The 21406-nt window shown below is 37.9% G+C and overlaps 1 long non-coding RNA gene across 2 annotated transcripts; it reads right to left on the bottom strand.

Annotated features, from left to right (window-relative positions):
• Positions 1-1906: 1906 nt before the first annotated feature.
• Positions 1907-19067, bottom strand: LOC148652363 (uncharacterized). 2 transcript variants are annotated; one of them, XR_015925081.1, is made up of 4 exons: positions 19030-19067; positions 15175-15242; positions 5418-5593; positions 1907-2647 (listed from the first exon to the last, which is right to left on the bottom strand). It is a non-coding gene; the product is annotated as an uncharacterized LOC148652363 (long non-coding RNA). The 2 variants fall into 2 exon arrangements; XR_015925080.1 differs by lacking the exon at positions 19030-19067 and having other exon boundaries at positions 15175-15834.
• Positions 19068-21406: the final 2339 nt, after the last annotated feature.

Below are 21406 nucleotides of genomic sequence, written 5' to 3'. Positions count from 1 at the left end.
TGTAAAAAAATAAACATTTTAAATAAAAGCAACCTGTCCAATTCTACTATACAACATTATCAGTTGTCACATAAAGATATTTTAAAACAGTGAAGAAAATTCTGCTCCCTGGGATCTGGTCAAATGCAATAGAAAACAAGCAGGCGACAAAGAAAGAAATGAACACAAACAAGGTAAATATTTACTACCAGCTACTAACTACCAAATGGGTAGTTACATGGGTAGCTGAACATGATCACATTGAAGAATGGAATTGAAAAGTGTTAAATTGCCCCATAATAATAAAAGAACAAGCTCTCAAATGCTTAAACACTCAGCAGAACTGTAATCTAACAAACACAAACATAGAATTAGACAGGAAAAAAGATACAAACGCCCTGGCTACTAGAAACACCAAAGAAGAAACATAACCTGTATTGCCACACATAAAACTGAAAACCTTATTTCCATGGTAATAAGACAAAATGTAAAAATGCACACTCACAAGCTCAAAATAATGTTCTTCAGCTGTGCAGTCCATCAGTTTGACGATTACATGTTCTACATTATAAAAATGACAACCCAAGAATTATAATAAAGTTGAATTTAATAACGTAATATTTAATGTCATCTCTTGAGTCACAGTCACCATAATATCAGAGAAACTCATGTATTTTCTGTTTCACAATGTCAGATCAAAAGCTTTCAAACTTCAGTAGCACCAACAGTTTTGTATTTAAAATAGGCATTGCTTTGTTGAGATGGATCTATCTTTGTCATGTGCAGTTTAAACAAATGGGATTTAATGTCATGGCTGGTCTTCAATTTGCCCAGGTATTACAGAAACTAATTCACCCCAAACTAGTGAAGGGACTTCTGGACCAAAACAAAAATTTTTGTTCACTGAGTCATGATGATACAATAATTCAAAAAGAGCAGTGAAGCTCTGTCTTGCTAAGATGATGCATGGCTGCCTGAAGGATAATCTATTGATCATTATTGTGAAGGACTTTCATGATGAAGGCACATAGCCTGTCTATCTGTGCACTAGGACTGCAACAACTCTTATGTGTCCTTGTGACTTCAATAGGCCTGATGTTGGTCAGAATAGGTAGGAATTTTGATACAATTTTTGGTATTTGGTATTAAAAGCTCAGTAGTGTCACCTCCCTTATCACCGTTTGGCAGCCCAATGGTATGCAAATTACATCCTCAAATCTAGTTAGATGGAATTCATGCAGGGTTGTTCCTTAACTCTTTGATATGCTGCACAGCGTGCAGGATATGTACCTACATATTTTTTTTTGTACATGAATGTTATGAATGCCAGAGCAGTAGTAACCTTCTCCTTCAGCTTCTGAAGGAAACATCGATGCATGGTCTGTACAGTGGCATAGACAGCTTTAAAATCAGTGAAGAGATCAGAGATCAGATCAGTTTTCAGAGTCCCCAAGGCAACCTAGGAGAAAATCACTCAGTGAATGGAGTTGTGTGCGTGAGAGTCATGAAACAGTACGTGCCCCAGTGAGTCATCAGAGGAATGTGTAGTTGTAATCTGCAATGTAAGTGTTTGCTTTTTGTAGTTTGTCCCCTTGCTTTTGGGGGAAAGTGTCCAGTTCCATGACCAAAAATTCATTTTTTTTCAACCAGTCTGAATTGAATTTACTTTTTAAAAAGTGGTGCAGAGTGTGAAGCCTTTTAATTAGGTATTGATTTAGAAAGAAGACAGATCACCTAAAAGAGTATTTTTAATTTAAAAATGTCAGTGTCTGACTGAAATGACTGCATTTTTGTTCACGTTTATTTGTATATGTTTACCAATCTTCTGTTTTTCTAGTCTAGGCAAACACACAACTTGCTACTGTCCAATGCAAGTTACGAATAAAATAAATTAATGCTAAAACACCCTGTGGAGACGTCTAGTGGATTTATTTTTTATTATTCATGTCAGTACAATTTATGATTCTGCATTACAGGACTTGGTTACATGCCATGCTGAGCATAAATGATCATGTTCCATTTTTATCTTTTAATCACTGAAAGCAAAGTTAAGCAATTCAATTAAAGATAATCAAATGAAGATGTGGCCTCTTCCTGAAATTAGTTTAAATTAAAAAACATTATTAAAGTCTAATGCAATGTCTTCATCTTTCCAAGTTACTGGCAGCCTGTTTATAACATCTACTGTACAGTAAATGCACGTTACTGTATATTTAAATATAGAACTGTTATTAAACAGAAAAACATTATTTCCATGGAAGGACAATTCTCTAGCATTTATTTACAAACTCTAACCAATAAAAAAATAATAACTGAATGCAGCTGAAATGTATTTCCTCTCACACATCCAAAAACTTCTGAGTTTAGTGTCATTTCAATCCATGAGTAAATGTGGTACAAATCAATTAACAAAATATTCTTAACAGAGACAAAATCATAAGAAATAAAAGGAGTACCCATGGCTTGAATCAGGGTTCCAGACACAAATCATATGGATGTCATGGCTCATGTGTCTTGTGTAGTCCTGTGAGTATATGGGGTTGGCTTGAATGAACTCCAAAGGTGATGGGTATTTCAAAACAAAGCTTGATGCTTGCTGCATCTGTGTGGCTTGGAAGCTGCTGAATGCCTCTGCTGGAGTCTTCAATCTGGGGTCTGACTACATATGCTACACAGACAAAATCTAAAAAAAACCAAAAAGTTGCATTCATTTGAAACTTGAACTGAAAACGTCCACAACACTGCACCGATGCTTCCAGGTCGCACCTGTCAGAGAAGTGCTCAGGGTGTGATCGATAGATCGATGCCCAGATTCAGAAACGATTGTTCTTAAATGGTTCTAGCCAATTGTAATTGCTATTTTAGCCAGGACAGTAAGTCCTAGACACCTCTTGCCCAATAGCTTTTCTCAAGTTATCAATCTACATGTGTGATGACTGTTGCAAGCAGCCAGCAAAATCTAGCTAGTGGGGTTGAGGAGTAGGTTATACCATTAAAACATTCGTTGCTGCATTGCTGAAAGGACATACAGTACAGCCAGATTCCAAGGTTCCTTTGATTACCCCTCATTCTCCCCTTTTATTTTTTGTGTCTTATGGTGACGGTGTCCTGCTTTTGTGAGTTGTGAGTTTGAAAAAAATTTAATGTTTTTTAAAAAAAACTTATTTACAGAGGCACATTATGACCATTGTAGACTGAAGTAATTTAATAAGAAATTCAGCGTAATTTTTAAGATAATACGTAATTAATATTGTCTATATATTGACCATCAACTTGGCAAAATACAATCATATGTAAGAAAAAAAGACTGATTACAATCATTATCTTTATATATACAAAATTCAGGACCACTTTTTCACAACATGTAGTTTGCATTTTGAATGTTCTGATTAACACAATACAATTTATTTTTTCAAAACTGGCACAAAGTTTTATTATTAAAGGATAAAATTAAATATTGTGCCCTCATATTTTCAAAACATAATGCATCTGAAAAGAGATGCCATTAATGATTTTCATTATTGGCATATTCCTGTTACATTGCTGGATCATAAAAGTCAGAAACATTAAAAAGTGTATTTCCAGGCTGTGCAGTACTCCTTATTAGATCTGTCACTCTGAAAGCTTGATTCCCTCAACAGCCCTGACAGAGCACTGGCAGTAAGTTATGAAAAGAGACACGTCTTTTTCCCTTGATGGAAAAACGTGACTAGAAACGGATCTAAAACAAATTGGCTTTGTTACTTTACCCACAATGTTAAGGTTCAGCTCAGCTGGTGCAGTCACACAAAATGAAAGTCAGCCTCCAAATTCTGGGGTTTCTATTCATGATTATGTTTTCAATTCACATTAGCTGTCTAGTTAATTATTTGTGAATGAGTAATCATCCCACAGATAAATGAGCATTTCTTTGTACTGAGTTCAGATTTTTATTTTCTTTTACTAAGACTTGTTTTTTTTAAAATTGTTTCTCAGAACATTGCTATCAGTAGGGGCCTATTGATGAACAGTAATAAAACTGCCATTGGATAAGAGAAAAACTATCTGGCATTGAATCTATTTAATTATATATTGTACTGTATTTGGACTTCCAGCCAGGCATGCACATCAATTGAAAAGGAAGGGTTCTTTCTTTGTCCACATGCACAATAAAGTGTCAATGCAATGAAATGAAGACTCTTTAGCTGCTAGGTGGGAGGATCTACATCCTGACCCGCTGAACAAGGAAGGACGTCCATCTGAACCAAGCAATTAGAACTTAAGACCAGTAATAAACAAGGGGAGGCAATTCAACCATTCTTTCTCATTCGGTTGCTAGGAGCTAATCGATTTGAGGATGTCATCCAGCTGTTTCTTGAAAGCTGCCAGGGCATCAGCTTCAACAGCATGGTTGGTTGGCTTGTTGGCTTATTCCAAATGCTCTCAAAAACATGATTAGAACTTTCCAGCCCTATAATAAATTAGCATTTTTTCCTTTATGTTTCTTGTGACTCCATGTCTCCATGCCTGTAAATAGGCATTATAGATGGTTGATTTCCTCTGATGATATTGAGGGGTGTCCATCTCATATAGACCTTGAGCATACCCAAATGATATGGCATTTCTCCTCCTTGTGAAATGCCAAGCTCTGCTTGTATCTCATCCACCTTGATTTGTCTAATAAATTCTCCAATTGGGAAATCATTTAGATGTAATGATGTTAGCGAGGCATTCAGATTACAAGAAATCTTCAAGAGGTTCAGGCACATGGTTTCAAGCTGAGCACTTGGTTGCTCACTGTATGCACCATCATGTGAAGTGTTGAATTTCACTGGAGTTTCCACCTTCCTTGTTGAGAAACAATTCAGAAACATGTGACTGATTTTAAGGATTAAAATAAAATTACTGAAATAATATATAATGCACTGAATTATTAGAATGGATTTAAATACCTTGTGCTATTATTGACTAAGCCAGTTTTAAAATGAGCAAAGGTATTATATAACATGATACATAACAGGACAAGCAGGAGTGCCAGAGTGCAATTTGTACCAGGTAGTACATTGAAAATGTCAGGTTAATTTCCTCTTTATTTCTCTGATACATTAATTAGCTGACTACAATAAACTAGCTCAATTGTGGTCAACTAATTAAAAGAAAAAGTAGTCTGTAGTCACCTTCTGTTTTGTCAAATTCTTCTTTTTAAAATTAAGTTTGCCAATTATTTTGTTATAAAGCCAACTGATGTGGAGTTATGTGTTTTTCATTTCTCACCTCACTACTATGATCTCTGTAGCAGAACAAGGCTTTAACAAAGAGAATGAGGTAGTTTACACAGACTCCTTTGAGCCAACCACCTTGGAGCCATGCATCTTTTAAAACATCCCAAGCAACACAGTCTTGTGCCAGAGGTTCAATGTTGATCAGAGGAGAGGTCCCTCACCAGCAGCAACACAAACCTGCAAGTGCATGGGAGGTTGCAAGAGTCATTTTCTTCTGCTGAGGGAATCCCAGACAACAGGCTGGAGGCATAACCCAGTTTTCAACCCATGACATCCAGATCATGGAGCTCAACCTGTACTCATCTTTACCACTTGAGGCACCCGGGAACATGTGCAACATCTGGCCTTTTGATCTTTTAAAAAAAAGTTTTGTTGAGATTTAAGCTTTTTTCTTTTTTTTTTTTTTACATTTTCCAGTGCAAGTTCTTTAGAGTCAAACAAAATAGCTTTTGGCTTTTGTCAAAATCTGCCAGACAACCATATTGCACACTGGAGGTTATGTACTCTTTTAGGAGCCAAAAAAAAAGAAAGATTTGTAGTTTTTTTTGTCTAGTTGAGAAATATTGCTTTCTACCTCAATCAGCCCTCCCAGCAAGCACTTTGAAATCAAACTCATTTATTTTCTCTGGTCTAAGAAGGGGAAAAAACATTAGAAAAAAGAAACATCATTTTTCAAAAGAAATGATAACAATGCCATGGCTTATAATAGGAGCAGTACATCTTCTCTAATTTCACTTATTTTCATGTAAACCAACCCCACCATACGAACTTAATTCTCAAGAGGGAGATGCTGTGAATTTAAACAATCCTTGTTGCTATCTGAAAGTGAAACCCATGATAAGCCTTAAAATATAAAATAATGTTTCCTGCAGCGTCTTTGACAAGAAAGCTGGCAAAAAATGTAGATGCACCCTAACTTAAGGGCAGCTTTACTTTTCATTCATGTTTATAGATAAAGTCTATCACATGGGTTGGAAGTTCTGTTTACCATTCTGGTTTCGGTATATGCAAATGAATTATGTTCATAGGTTTTAAGAAACTCAACTCCAGGGTTTATGTTTCTCCTAGAAAGGCTAAGACCCAAATTAGGTTAGAGAACATTTTAAATTAATACTCATAACATGTTCTTCATAAACAAAACAGTTTGAAGAGTGGGCTGCTTCTGAATATGTTGCTAATGCATTCCAAGTTGGAAAGACTTTCCAGCTGAAGGAAAGGACCACATGTTGTGTTACATTTCGAGAGAGAATGTAAATCTCGCCTAATTGCTGCATCGGTATTGAAACCATGCCTTTGGTCTTGACACCTGCACACAGAAGGAAGCTTGACATAGCTCCAATTAAAATATGAAGTAAAGATAAAGCATCCCTCAGTATTTTACTGGTGTTCCAAATTAACAACTCCTTATCTGAAAATTCTAGGATCTTTACATAGATGAAGGATAGAGTCTTTTCATGCATTCTGAACTACACAGAGAACATTGAAAGTTCTAAAAAGTTATTGCTTCTTCTCCATCAAACAGAGGGGGAAAAGCCTATTTTAATATCTACAATATTTTGAGATGATCCTCAGTTGGTGTCTGAAAGGTGATAGTTCATTGGTCAAACAGGATATATAGAGATCACATATCTGAGAGTTGTATGAGTAGGGCCTCTCTTCAGTTAAACAATTTCATCCTACATATATATGCAAAGCATAGCATGAATGTGTACCATCTGTTTTGCAAAGTTTTTCAGGAGGTTGAAAACCAGATTGAGGTGCCTTATGTGCGTTTGTTTTTAGATACTTTTCTCCTTCCACATTCCAAAGGCTTGCTGGCTAGTTTCATTATTGTCTCAATATAGTTACAGTATTCTAGATAAACTACTCTAGAGTGATGCCGTCTCTTCTTTTATCAAGAGCATAGCACCCATAAATAAAGATATTGAATTCCAGCTGAGGATAATAAAAGCTGAACTACTTAAATTTATTTAGATAACTCTTCAGGTTATATATAAAAATGGTTCAGACACATCTGCAGTTCTTAGTGTGGGGTATTGAGTTTTCTTTTTTGTTTTTTCATTATATATCTTGCTGGTAGGGCAACTGTACATTTACATACAAGAATATGCACTTAATATTCTGTTGACAGCTGAAACCGCATTGTGTAGGAGCTTCATAGTACATTGTTTAGTTAATATTTTCCATGTACAGATGAACACCAGCTTCAATTTTCTTTGTTTTGCTTAAATGAAAGCAAAAAAGCATATTTGCATATAAGCTTTCTAAATATCACCATTCAAACTTCAAAAACTTTCTGAAAACCAGGAGCTAATCACACTCTGAAGCAAAAGGCAATTACTGTAAAAATTAATATCCTTTACATAATTCTTTTTACCCAGAAAACTCCCACAGAAATTTACATATATGGGGCTCCACTACACAGCAGATCAGGTGGAGATGTAAGAATTACTTCACCAATTGAATTAAGATTGAACTTTATGGAGGCCAGAGTGTAAAAGCCTAAAGTGGAATTCAGCCAGGAGACCAACGTTAACATAACCTTACCAAGCAGTCAGGGCTGTGCCTTAATATGTAATTTGAAGTATAGCACTTCCTACATCACAGTGTCTCCAAACACCGTACTGGGGCATTGATTCAGAAACTCTGGTCCAGACGGAAGAGCACCACCCACTGATCCACTGATGCAAAAAAAATACTTTTGTGTTTTTATACTGTGTGACAGAGTGCTTGGTATTTTTTCTTTCTTTTGCTGAATGTGAAGTACTCCAATATTTCCCTCTACCCTTCTGGTATGTTTGTGTGAGAGTGTGTATGTGATACGAATGAAGTGTGAATGATACTTACCCTTTTTGTTGTTTCCCTAAAATCACTACAGTGTTTTCCCCGTTGGTGCATAGTATTGTATTTTGTTGCTCAAGATGGCCACCAGTCACCTTTCCTGTTTGTAGTTTGTAGTTCCCCACACTGCCACATCAGCAGTACTAAAAACACTGCTGATCTTAAAGGGAAAGGTTACTGGTGAGCCATCTATAAATAACCGATGTAAGGTTAGTTGTTTTGTTTAAGTGAATATATCACGCTTGCATGACTCTGTTAAAATTTATAAGTTTTTTTTGGATGGTTAAATACTTTATTTTGGTCAAACTGCCTATCTCTGTTAAGAAAATGTGAGCAAATCCCTTTAAGAGGATGGTCCTTAGAAGAGGAGGGGCTATAAAAGGGACTGGGAGAGCTCAGTATGGAGGAGGGTGTGGAGAGTACTCCTGTGAGGGTTTTTTTTGTTATCCCTATTTTGATGGCAAAAAATCCAGTTTTGTTTGCATTTGAAGACTGTGCTGTGTGGGAGTTTCTTTTCTTTTGAGCCAAACCTGGTCACTCGGCCGGTGACATACTGTATCTGCCTTTAGAAGGAAATAAAGGGATTTCAATAGAGACTATCAGGTAAACTAGATAAGATAACTTAATTAGCCATATACAATTTCTTGCATTAGGAATTCGTCTTTTCGTATACCACAGCTTGCTCTCCGTGAGACACAAAGACATGCTGACAGGGAGAGAAGCTTGGGGTCAGAGTGCAGGGTCAGCCATTGTAGAGCACCCCTGGAGCAGCTGGTGTTAAGGGCCTAACACCAGTAGGGAGTAGGGAGTAAAATTCCTCTGCCAGCCATGGGATTTAAGCCAGCAACCTTCCAGCTACAGGCGCAGATCCTTAGCCACAGAGCCACCGCTCCGCCCCAAGCCCCGCTAGCCTGATGTCTGAATAGTAATACTCTGAAGTGAGAGTGGTGATAATTAGCACCTGCGGATTTGTGCAAAGTGAAATTCCTAACATTGCCGTCGGTTTGAGTGAGGCAATACATGCCAAAGCAAACTGATAACCAAGAATACTCATGACAGGCGAAACCAACAACAGCCAGAGAAAACACCAGTGTTCTCTGCTAGTGCAGCACTTTACAAGTAAAACAAAAATGCTGGTAAAAAAACGAAACCAAAAAGAATTGCTGCTTCTTGAGTCTTGCAGAGGACACACTACTTCCCCTGGAAACAGCACAGGAGGCTGCAGCACAAAGAGAAATCACCCCTTTCAGCTGCTGAGCTGCAAGGAGAGGTAGAAGCCATGCAGCAGATGTGCGGGACACCAGTTCAAGCTAAAACTGACTATTTCTTTAGCACTATATGAATAAGTCTAGGTTTCACTCTCCTAGCTCCATAATTCAATGGATTCTACATTTACTGAAAAAGACAAAAAAAAATTGTTGCATACACAATCAACCCTAAACTACTGGCTTATCCAATACTTTACCTGAAGAAAGCAAAACTCAGCCTTCTCTAAGAATTCCCTTCTGTCATCAGATGTCAAATAGTCAGTGAAGGTGGCCTTATTTTTATTCATGAACCTACAAATGTACAGTACAAAAAAGGGTACACCTGTGGAAATCATATAAGCATGTCTACATATACCTTCAGACTGCACTGACATTATCTCCATTTCAATTAATTCTGTCCCAACATCTTACTGCTGTGCTCCAAGCCGCAGACCCGATTTCTGCATAGGTCACTAACAGATCATATTTTTATCTAACCAGAATACAGATTAAGATACACATCTACTCTTAATTATGATTAGCAAGCAGAACTAGAGGATATACAATACAGTACTACTTGAGAGAGTTGTAAAACTGGCATTCATCAAGCGCCAGATCTTTAAAGATTAAGTTTGCTTATGTGATAAAGTATGAAAAGAGAGATTATATACCGTATTGCTCTTATCACACTTTTCTTATAAACTGTACACAAATAAAGTGGTGTATATAGAGACTCAATTTCCAATTAGGAGGTTAAAGAATGATGTCACCCTTTCTTATTTTCAGTGTAAATTATTTCTCGAAAGATCACACAAATTCTTAATTAGAGAACTGCAAGCTATGAGGCAGGTGTTTTCTTTGCATAATCTGACAAATGCGTTTGAGCTGACTGCTGTCTCAATATTATGTGAAGGATATGCTAAGTTGAATTTAAGAAAAAAATAATTTTAATTACCTGAAAAAGTGTTCAATTAGAATAGTATATCAAGCAGCCACATAAGATGACTTGTGATGTTCAAATAACCATTTGCCTCATTGTGCTAAGGTGAGGTTAGCTTTGAATAGAGAAAAGTGTTGATTTGTTTTATAACTTACTCCAAGATTGATGTGTCTGGAACAATCTGACAAGCCATTTTGTTGAAGATGATTCCCTGGGACCCTTCAAGAAATGTCTGGAAAAGATGCTATAAGCTACAAGCAACCAAACTGATTGATTTGACTGAAAGATGTCCTCTCATTTGTAACCTTTTTTTGGTTTTAAATAAGGCACAGTGAAGTAGGTTGTATAAAACAAAAACATATTGAATGATATATATTGAATCACAGGGGGGAATGTTCAGTGTGGAGGCAGAGCCCTGGATGAAAGGCGACAAGTTGGATAAGCCACATCTGTGAGGGCTCTTTAAAAACACACTGAACACCCCCTGAAGGGACAAGCAGGGCAACCACCGTAAGGGGAGGAACTTCCACCAACAGTCCGGGAGGAGTAGTACCTGAATGTAAGGCCATCGTTTTTTCTTCTTTTTAGTTTCTCTTTCTTTCTGCCTGTCCCATCATGTATCTCTACCAGGGCAGGCTGTCCTTTTTCACACATCAAGTTTTTATTTTGTTTTGGCTTTGCGTTCCCTGCTCTTCCAGACTGGACCCTGTTAAATAGGGTAAGCCCAGTCTGGTTACTGCTGTGTTTAGCCTTTGTTTTTTCCCTAGGCTGGTCCCTGTTAGAAAGGGTAAGTCCAGCCTGGAAGTTTTTTGGTGCACAGCGGCAAATTTTTCTTTTTCCTTTTTGTTCTTGTTTTTCCCCTTTTTTGTGTAATTTCTGGTTCTCCCTAACCTCACACCGGTGCCTCAGTCCCTCTGTTGGTGCATCAACAAATACTGGTGCTTCCCGCGGCTCCTCCAACTCCCACAGTGTTACTCGGTCAATGTCCATATCCAAACAAATCTTTACAAATCCTCACCCATATAGGTTAAAAGTATGGCTAATGTTATCTGTACTATCTTGTCAACTGATTTCTTAATGGAGTTTATAATGAAACTTCAGACCAAGGTCTTGCTCACCTCTGCTTCTCAAACTCGTAACTTTCCATTACTTTATTTCCTGAAAAACTTTAAGTACCATAGTAAGCCTCTCTCATTTATCTCTTTGACTTGTTTTTGTCTTTCCACAGATGCTGCGTGCATTAAACCTCATGCTGCTAAGATCTAATGCTAAGACCATTTCACTTTGGATACAAGGTCCTTCTGTGGTGCCTTTCCTTGCTCCAGTTACACACTCCCATCTCACCTCGAGCTATTTCTTGCTCTAGGGTCTATATCCCCCTGCATTCTTTAACGAATAATATGCAATGTGGATATTACCTTGGGTTCTGGTCTCCTCAACAGAAGCAAACCTTCTTACCCCAGAACAAGACTGTGGCTCCATCTCTGTCACACTAAGGACTCTGGACACCTAATCTCACAATCTTTGCCCCACAATTTCTGTTTGCAGACATCTCAGCATTTCTGCCTAAACCGCATCCATTCAATCTCGACCTTGCCCCTCTCTTTGGAAGCTCCACCAGTTTTCGGCTGAGGACACAGACCTCCTTTAGCAGTATAACCATTGTTTCCATTGCAGAGCACTAAATCCCAGTTTCTAGTGCCGTCAGTGTGCTGGCTTATTCCCCATCACATGCATTATTTGGAACTCTTGCTCTCACACTTTCCTATATCCAACAACTCTGCTTCATTGCCCTTAACCTTTCTCATTTGTTGCTCCTCACTTCTTTCTTTCTGAACCCCATATCTCTTGCAGGTCATGGGATACCTGAGGTCATTTCATCATCTTCTTAGATTGGTGTCAAAGCCTTTTAAACTATAATTTCATTGGATGTGGAATTACTTCATCTCTTCCTCCAGAGAGCTATTCTGGACACACACAGTATTATCTGGCTTATGCAACCCTTTAGCACGCCATATAATTGACCATAGAAGCAAGCCAAAGTGTCTAGATCATACAGTTAACATGGAAATGCCTTTGAACTAATGGCTGCTGACCCTAACCTACAGCTTGTTTGAAACAAATACAATTTCACAATCTCTATAAAGGTTTTGGGTGTCCTACAGTGAAAAATGCTTGCAGTCCCCGGCTGCACAGATTCTGTCACACCCCCTTTCCCGATTCCTCTGCAGTGTTTGTGAACTACTGTATAACGCATAATCACCTACTCTTACGCTACTCTTTTGGGGTTCCACTCAGAGCAATTAAAAAACACTGCTCATTCACATTGTCAATAAGGACACTCCAAAGCCTCACACTATGAAGTGTGAATCTTCACATATTATGAACCATCTGAGACACTTCACCCATCATCTGCAACCAATTCATAATTTGTGTTGCTCATATATCAGGTTACTCACCCACTTCATTCAAATTTCCAAAAACTAATCTAAAGCATATTACATGTTAAGCCTTAGCTCCGCACTGGTAGTATGAGGTCTTTTGGGAGTCAAAACTTTCCTGACCTACAAGAACGGCCTGAGGCTGGTCCTCAGCCAAATTGGTTAAGCCAAAGCGTGGTATATGCAATTCCTCAATGAACACTCGGAAATGCAGTTTCTGAAAGTGTTATTCTTTGTGAAAAGATGCATGTCCCACAATGTGTTCTTTGTCTGTTACATTTTAGCTTCTACAGTATATCTTATTTTACTGGACTACAAAAACTCAATCTTCCTGCTACAAATTCTATGAGGTACAAGTAAACATTCTGGCAGCTTTGGGAGCCAACAGTTGCTTAAAAGTATCCTTCAGGACTTTTTCAGTAACCTTTGTTTCTTTCTGTGAAATTTCTAAAAGCATCCTGCAGGAACTGTTCCAAGAATTCATAATGGGTTTGTTTTCAGTATCCTTGGGGTTTACTTTTTTTTTGAGGGAATACTGAAGGATGTTTTTGTGAGCCACTCCCAAGCACCACTCTGCCCAGACTCAAATCAGAAACCCATAGACCAAAGGACCCAAACCGCCCTCTGGGCAACAACCATTTTCCAGTTCAGAGCCTCAGAAGGCCAGTCTGTCTGTCAAGGGTGACTAAGAAACAATAGCTATGTAAATACAACTGTTGCTTATTAAAATACACTGAGGGTGAATGCAGACCTCAGTTTCAAGCACTAGTTGTTAAGATGAGTTGGAAAACAGTCCATCTGATCTTGCAAATAATTGCTTGAATTTATGTGTAAGGTCACAAGGTAATTGAACAAACCAGAAAAAAAAGAGTTGTGGGAAAGGGATTTTAATCACAGTTTTGCTCAACAAGAAAAACTATTAACCTTTTGGCATATGAAAAACACTTAAAAGCTTGAAGTAGTTGGGGAAATACATTATTCATTGATTTTTATGCATTTCATAATATACAAGAGAATGATTAGGTCATCATACATCAAATTTGTGCAACCTAAAAGCTGAATAACATTTGAACCTTCTAAACTCATGTCAATGCAGAACAGAAGGTCCAGTACTGGTCCAGTACTCCTTTACACTGCAGTTTTACTCCAGTGTATCAATGTAAGTGTATTAATAGTAATAGTGTGCACAAGGCAAAAGTGACATATTGAATTTAATATTTACACATCTGTGAGCTGTCAGTATGTAGTTTCAAATGCACAAAAGACTCAAAGGTGATTTATGTAGGAAAAAAACAAAACACTAGATAATCATGGAACGGCAGACGTTTAAATGAGAAGAACATGACAATTATTTTTCATAACAATGTTCAGCTGTTGTTTACGTCTTGCCACCAACACCTCCAGTTAGTTGTGCTCTTGATCACTTTTGCATTTTAAAAAGAAACCTCTGATTTAACAATAACCAAATCAATGAGTTTATTACAAATTCAGTCAAAATTATTAAAATAAAACATGAAGATAGAGTAATGTGTGGCTTTCACTAGTGCTTGTCATTACAAATTTGCCTCAACACTGATCTTTAGGAGTAAACGAAGATGAAAAGGTTAGGAGACACACTGAAAACAAACAACTTCTGTCAACGTTCCATCACCCAAAAAAACAAAATCACAGGTTGCTATGACAACTCTTTCACAGTGCTAATAGTGTTACTACTACTGCAAATGCGATCACCTTGCACACAACTAGCTATGAGCAGAGGGAATAGAAAGAAAAGATTTTGTTCACTTTTTGACCATGTTTCTTCTGTGATTATATTTTGAATGGATTAAATTGCTCTGTAATACGTCCCTGAATAATAAAATCCAATCCATTACAGTGCCAACCACCATCTTTCAATGTAGTTTCAGATGAATGCAATGAAATCAAGGGAAATAAAGATCAGCTTTGAACCCCAAGCACTCTTTAAATGATCTAAAATCCCTTTGCAAGGATAGTCTGTAAACATTTTTTATAAAACTGTGCATGTATAGATCAGTCCTAGAGCCTGTAACATTTCAGTTTGTTGAGAATAAGACTCCTCTTGATTTGAATCCATCTTCTTTCAAAGAACATTTGCATTAATGAGAAAGGGGGTTCATTATCTGGTCCATTTAAGGAAAACGATCACTGATTGCCTTCTGTTTAAAAAGAAAAACTCCCTGCTGGGCGGAACTAGCAAATAATTAAGGAGTGTCCTGAGTGTAAATTGTATGGTAGAAATAACAGTGTTCCTGTGCTTTGACAGCAGGATTTGTGCAAGGAAACCTGAGGTCTGTGAAGAAACCTATTTTGGTGGCCCAGATGAAAGCAGTCAGAAAATGTGCCCTAGATGAATTCAGAGCACAGAGACTTGTCATCCCAAAGTATAAAGAAAAACAAACCAAGTTAATGTGATGGCTGGTTATCTGACATCCTCCCATGCTTACCCATGTGTGAGAAACTGCCAAAGGCCCATCAGGAAAAAACTGTGGTGGAAGCTCCAGAACCACATCAGCTCAAAGACCAGAATTGGAATCAACATGTGGAAGGCAAAAAAGAAAAATGCAAGCCCTGAGGATCGAAACGTTAAACCTTTCCCCTTAGTTCCCCTTCATATCTCCATGCGGTGGACACAGTAAGGTAACACATTGACTTTGGCAGGTTTTGAGAGATATTGTGTCTCGAAGTCAATGCCATGACAGCAGACATGTTTGGGCAGCTAATAGTCTGGAGGCCACAGTGTAAATTAATACTGCCTGACTTGAGAAAAGTGGAGCATTAAAAGGCAAGGCAAGCACTCTTCAGTTCTTTGTGATTACATCATGAAAAAGGGGCTAAGCAAAGAAGACTAAAGGAAAATGTTTTGAGTCACTCCAAAGAAACTTTGTAAGAGGTTGTTTCCACCCATCAAAGCTTTTATCTTTTGCATTAGTTTAAGTGAACATCACAGATCAGGGTATCTCTGAGACAGGGGGAACCAGAGCCTATCCCAGGAATCAACAGGTGCAAAGCAGGATGCACCCTGGACAGGACACAAGTCCACTGGGAAATTATAAAAAATAATTATTTGTTGCCTGTGGTTACATTTTAGGTTATTTTTTCTTTGCTTTGAGTTTTTGTTTTCCTTCTGTCTTAAAGACTTGTTAACTACGTAAGTGTGTACAGTACAGAAATATGACCTAACGGTAAACATAATGTAATTAACTTTTCTGTTGTTGCTCTATATCAACTTACAGCTCCTTATTAAACAAGCCAGCCCTTACTATGTCATCTACAAGCATAAGAGAACAAAATACACAAAAACAATGAAACTTTAATTACTAATGAATGCTCATTAACTTAAATATTAGTTCTACTATGCTCAGTCCAACACTGAACTTTTTTTCTTCTCAGACTAATCCTATTTATTTAATGTACTGAAATCTTGACCTTTCATTTATATGTATTTTCACATTACCCTTAGACAAATGCTGAAGTAATGTCTGGCTGATTTACAAGAAAATGTAGTTGCCTTTTAGCATAAACCTGCAAGGGAAATCAATTTCTCTGTTAACACAATTCTGAGCAAGATTCTTCCATCTCGAAGGAGAGCAGAACTGTCAGAAGAAAATGTTACAATTTAGAAACCGCGTCTATGAGTCTTAGTTCTTCTGAGACTGAGGTAATGTAGTCAGCACAGATGATGAAGGAACAACAGCAATTGTTCTTCTTTAACTATTCCTGACCATTTGTAGAATGCGCTTATTATATTAGTTGATTTTCTAAATATACTACTCTTTTTTCTCTGCAGAGCAGTTATAAACACACTGAGCAACAGTACTTTCAAGAGAAGATCCAAGCTTTCCAACCCCACGCTGCCTTGATCTTTATTACACTGGTCTAATTATCTTTCCAAAAATCACTGCCTCTGCTCAGGTCTACTGTATTAATCATCCATCACAAACTTAGTTACATGCTTTCTTACCAATTAGTGCGAAGGCAGGCAGGCTTGTGCTGGAATCAATAGGATGACTCAGTTGAGTGGACCCCAAGTTTTTCAACCTCAACAGGCAAAGATTTTGAATCTTTTTTTTTTGCTTTTCAAATAATTTTCAAAAGAAAAAAAAAGAACCCACTCCTACAGAGTGCATAATGTGCTTGAAACCTTCAAGAGGAACAGATGGTTAAATTACATTTATCCAGGACCCACACAGCTTAGCTATCTAGAAAACAAATATTAGATATAACCAGCCTGATTCAATCTGTAATTGAATGTAAGCCTCAGGGCCAAGGTTGCCTGTACCAAGGTTATCACAACTTTCAGCCTTCTTGGGATCAAAAATGTTCCTTTATATTGGAATCTACAGCAAAAATGGCTAACCGTGGTAAAATATTACCTAAAAGTTTTAGATCAATTATGCACATTATTTGTGTCACTTAATTTCTTATAGGGCAGCATGGTGGTGCAGGGGTTAGCATTGCTGCCTCACAGCAATTGACCCCTTGGTTCAATTCCATATCTGGGGTTTGCATGTTCTCCCTACATTCTCGTCAGTTTTCCTCCCACAGTTCAAAAACATATTGATAGGTTAACTGGCTTCTGGGAAAACTGGCCCTGGAGTGTGCTTGTTTGTGACTGTGTCCATCCTACAATGGACTGGTGTCCCAGCCAGGGTGTACCCTGCCTTACACCTCTAGCTTGCCAGGACAGGCTCTAGCTCTACCCTGACCCCAGATGGAAAGAAAAGGTTAGAAAATGAATGTCTGGATAGATGGCTTCTTATGGTATGGGATAAAACAGAAGTCAGAAATAAACGCAGCTCTTCAGGATCCAGGATGAGTGTCTCTGAGCTACTGAATAAAGCTGCTATGCCCCCTGTTGTGGTGTGCTCCTTTCTCTGTGCTTGGATTACTCAGGCATGAGGCAGCCAGCTCCTATTTGTGGAAATGTGTTCTTCGTATTTGTGACATGTGGAGATTTGGAATTAAGTCCTCATCGCAGCAGTGACTGAGTGAGAATCCTACTCATGGTATTGCGAGTTGTGAGAGCTGAGAGCTCTGTGCTGAATACTGACCTACTCACTGACAGACCCCTCTCCCTTCATGACCTGTAAATATGCCAGAGGGGGTCTGGATTATAGCAGTAGGGACCCTGAAGCATTCTACAACCTCCCCGCCTGTATACCCAGTCTCCCACAAGCAGATAATTGCTCCCAACAACACAGTGATTTTTCCAGGAGGAGGCATGCAGAGCCAACTGAACCATTTCATGTGTGCCTCTTAAAGACAAATTCTCTAATTACTTATATTTCAGCAATATTTGAGCACTTCACTCTGCTCTTTTCTTCCAATTCTGAGGAATCCAAAGCTGAGTTTTCAATCTTTTTAATCGTCTCTTTCAATTTTTGTTTCACATGAATGCTTCTTAGGTTTGTCTTATAAATATTTCTGTCACCTAGCCTCTAGAATTGAAATAGGGCATGTCTGTCAAATATTTGTCCAGAGACATTATTTGTGTCTTATGATGGGATTCTGCCGAGCAAATATGAAGTAATTAACTATTGAAGTTTTGTAACAATTATATTTTATATTCTTTTAAAAACCTTTGAGCTAATAGGTCCTGAAAGACTGTAAACAAATTAGTGAAAGGTACCACAGGAGACTCATTTATATCTGTAAAGTAAAGCAAAGGCTGCAAAGTGGTTTTGATCTTTGGATCAATTAGCTGCTAAAATACAAACTATCTAGACATTAGTAAACTTTCATATGCTTTAGAAATAATTCTACAAATTTCCTAAATTCTTTAAAGCATTTTAAATGCACGTTTTTATAGTGGCATTTGTTTCCATTTTAGGTTTTAAAACCCGCTGAGGACACACTTATCAAATACTTCCAAGAATAAATCTTATTAAGACTGCCAGACTGGAGACACAGAACTGCTCCAGTGGAAGACCTTAACCAATTGCTTTGCATCTGTCCTTTAAGAAACTCAAATAATTTAGAGAACTTGAGTGAACTCACAATTAAGTTAGGCCCCAGCAACCTTCAGACATGATTTGATTTTTTTTCCTGTACAAGGGAACATTCTCGTGCTTTGTAGCAGTGTTTTCTAGTTAGATTGCAAGAATGATGTGACAAATATCTACATCTTGTCTACACAAACACAAACTAAATCATTGTACTAACTCACAGCACATAAACAGCTTTATAACTATAAAGTGATGAAGAAAAGAAGCCACTACAAAAACCTGAATATCTTCTTTTCACATATGTTGCACATATCTTTCAAAATTTAGAAAGATGAAAAGGGGGTAATTACTCACCTGTTTGCACTGCTGGTTAGACTTGGCTGGCAAGTTCCTTTCCACAATCTGTTTGGAAAAATAATGTTTCAACAGGCCTTGCAAGACAGCACCACCCCACTGCTAAGGCTAGGAACTGCCTGAATACTCTGATTTAAAGACACAGAACCCCTTTTCTCTGTTCCTTTATTTTAGTTAAATATAAAAATAATATGTAGTCTATACATAAAAATAAGGCAAAAACTATAAACTATAAAAATTAAGACATAATTACATTTGTAAAAGTTTCTTTTAGGAAGTATTTGTTTTGTTAAATATATGTAAATCATTGTCCATCACCATCCCTTTTAAGACTAAAACTGGATAAAGATTTCTTTAACATCTTCAACCTTTGAGTAGGAAGTGTACAGCTGCAATGAACAACCAGCAGGACTGTGGCCCCCAAGACCAGGATTGGATACCCCTTCACTAAGGTTCATTTGCAGATCCCTGTCTTTTACTCTTCATATTTGATCACCACCAAAACCAATTTATTAATTTCATCTGCCAGCTTCAGTAAGGCTTCCATCTTATTCTGCTCTTATCACATACTGTATAATAATACTTTTCATATGTATAGCATCTCTCACTGAAAACCTGAGCTGTTAAAAGCAGCTCAAAGCTGGCACATTTCAAATAAAGAGAAAAATAAAAGAACCATTTACAATGCTAGAATAATTAGAGCAACAAACTACTATATCACAATCGAAATACAGTCAGTTTGTGTTTTCCACAAATCTGAGCTACATTTTAATTTAAAATTAGTCAGCGAGGGCCCATGAAAATCATGGCAATGTTTTCAACACTCTCTCAGGTCGCAGTGAAAGTGTAGGCTGGTATGGTCTACAATAACCAAAGTTCTGTTCAGTAAGTGCTTTTTATGTTAGTAGAAAAAATGTAAAATCAATCCCGTAACGTATCAGCTGTCAATGCAGTGAGGCCAACAAAGGAATGATATGAGCCTTTTGTTTTTCTTTAGATAGCCCAGTTTTTACCACCAGTGCTGCAGGAAAGAGCACAGTCACTCTACCATTTCCCACGGTGTGTGTACCAAAGTGCCTCCAGCAGAGTTATCACTGGTCCTATCAAGCCAGGTCAACCCTGAGCGATTCACACCTTACCAATAGCAGCTGTGCCATCTCAGTGAGATGTTGTAGGAACATCTGGGGGCAATTTTCATTTTTGATAGTAATGTAGGGAAAAATTAACTTGATTAAAATGGTGCAGTCAAGAGAAAAGTCACCTATCAAATCTTTCAACTCTATTTTTCAACCCTTAACTTTTAATTACAAAATGATTATTTCCCCATCTTAGATCATAAGAGCAGCCATATCACCCTGCAACTCACAGCTGGCAACCCACTGAAGCTAAGCAGGTGTGAGCCTGGTCAGTACCTGGATGGGAGACCTCCTGGGAAAAACTAAGGTTGCTGCTGGAAGAGGTGTTAGTGGGGCCAGCAGGGGGCACTCACCCTGCGGTCCATGTGGGTCCTAATGCCCCGGTATAGTGATGGGGACACTATACTGTAAACAGGCGCTTCGGATGGGATGTAAAACAGAGGTCCTGACTCTCTGTGGTCATTAAAAATCCCAGGGCGTTTCTCGAAAAGAGTAGGGGTGTAACCCTGGCGTTCTGGCCTAATTTCCCATTGGCCCAATCATGGCCTCCTAATAATCCTCATCTATGAATTGGCTTCATTACTCTGCTCTCCTCCCCACTGATAGCTGATGTGTGGTGAGCGTTCTGGTGCACTATGGCTGCCGTTGCATCATCCAGGCTATATAAGTGTAAGCAATTATTATTATAAGACAAGACAGTCTTAACATAAAACAACTTTAAATCATTATCATGATCTGGGCAGAGAAACAAAGAATAAAAGCCTTGTGAAATTAAACAGTTGCTTCCAGAACTGCCCTGTGTTTCTCTACTACTAGATCATTACACTAATATCTGAGATTTTGGGTTATTCTGGGTGAGATCTTACTCTCAATGTCTACATGAGACCAACACTTCCACTACTGTCAGGGAAGCTTCAAATGAAAGCTTTTGCCTTTAATTGACACTTACGAATATCACTTAGATCAATTTTTCATAATGAGTCTCAAATGTTACTAAAGGAGCAAATAAGTGCATTGCATATTTTTTGTATTTTCTTCCCCATTTTTAAAGTATTTCCATTGAAATCACAGATGATGTCCCCAAGGCATCCCAGTCTCTCTTGTTAACCTCTAGATATGGTTCTTACATGGTGTTGGAAGGCTATGTGATACAGGACAGCCGACTGTCTAACTCTCATCAGATCTTTTTTAATAACCTGGTTGAATCAGCAGCTGGGTCCTATTCCTCAGGCAGGTGATAG

Source organism: Lepisosteus platostomus, chromosome 11 (genome assembly GCF_059453375.1).
Source record: "Lepisosteus platostomus isolate fLepPlt1 chromosome 11, fLepPlt1.hap1, whole genome shotgun sequence".
Lineage (NCBI taxonomy): Eukaryota > Metazoa > Chordata > Actinopteri > Semionotiformes > Lepisosteidae > Lepisosteus > Lepisosteus platostomus.
Note: the sequence above shows the minus strand (reverse complement) of the source record. Positions and strands in the feature narration are given on the sequence as shown.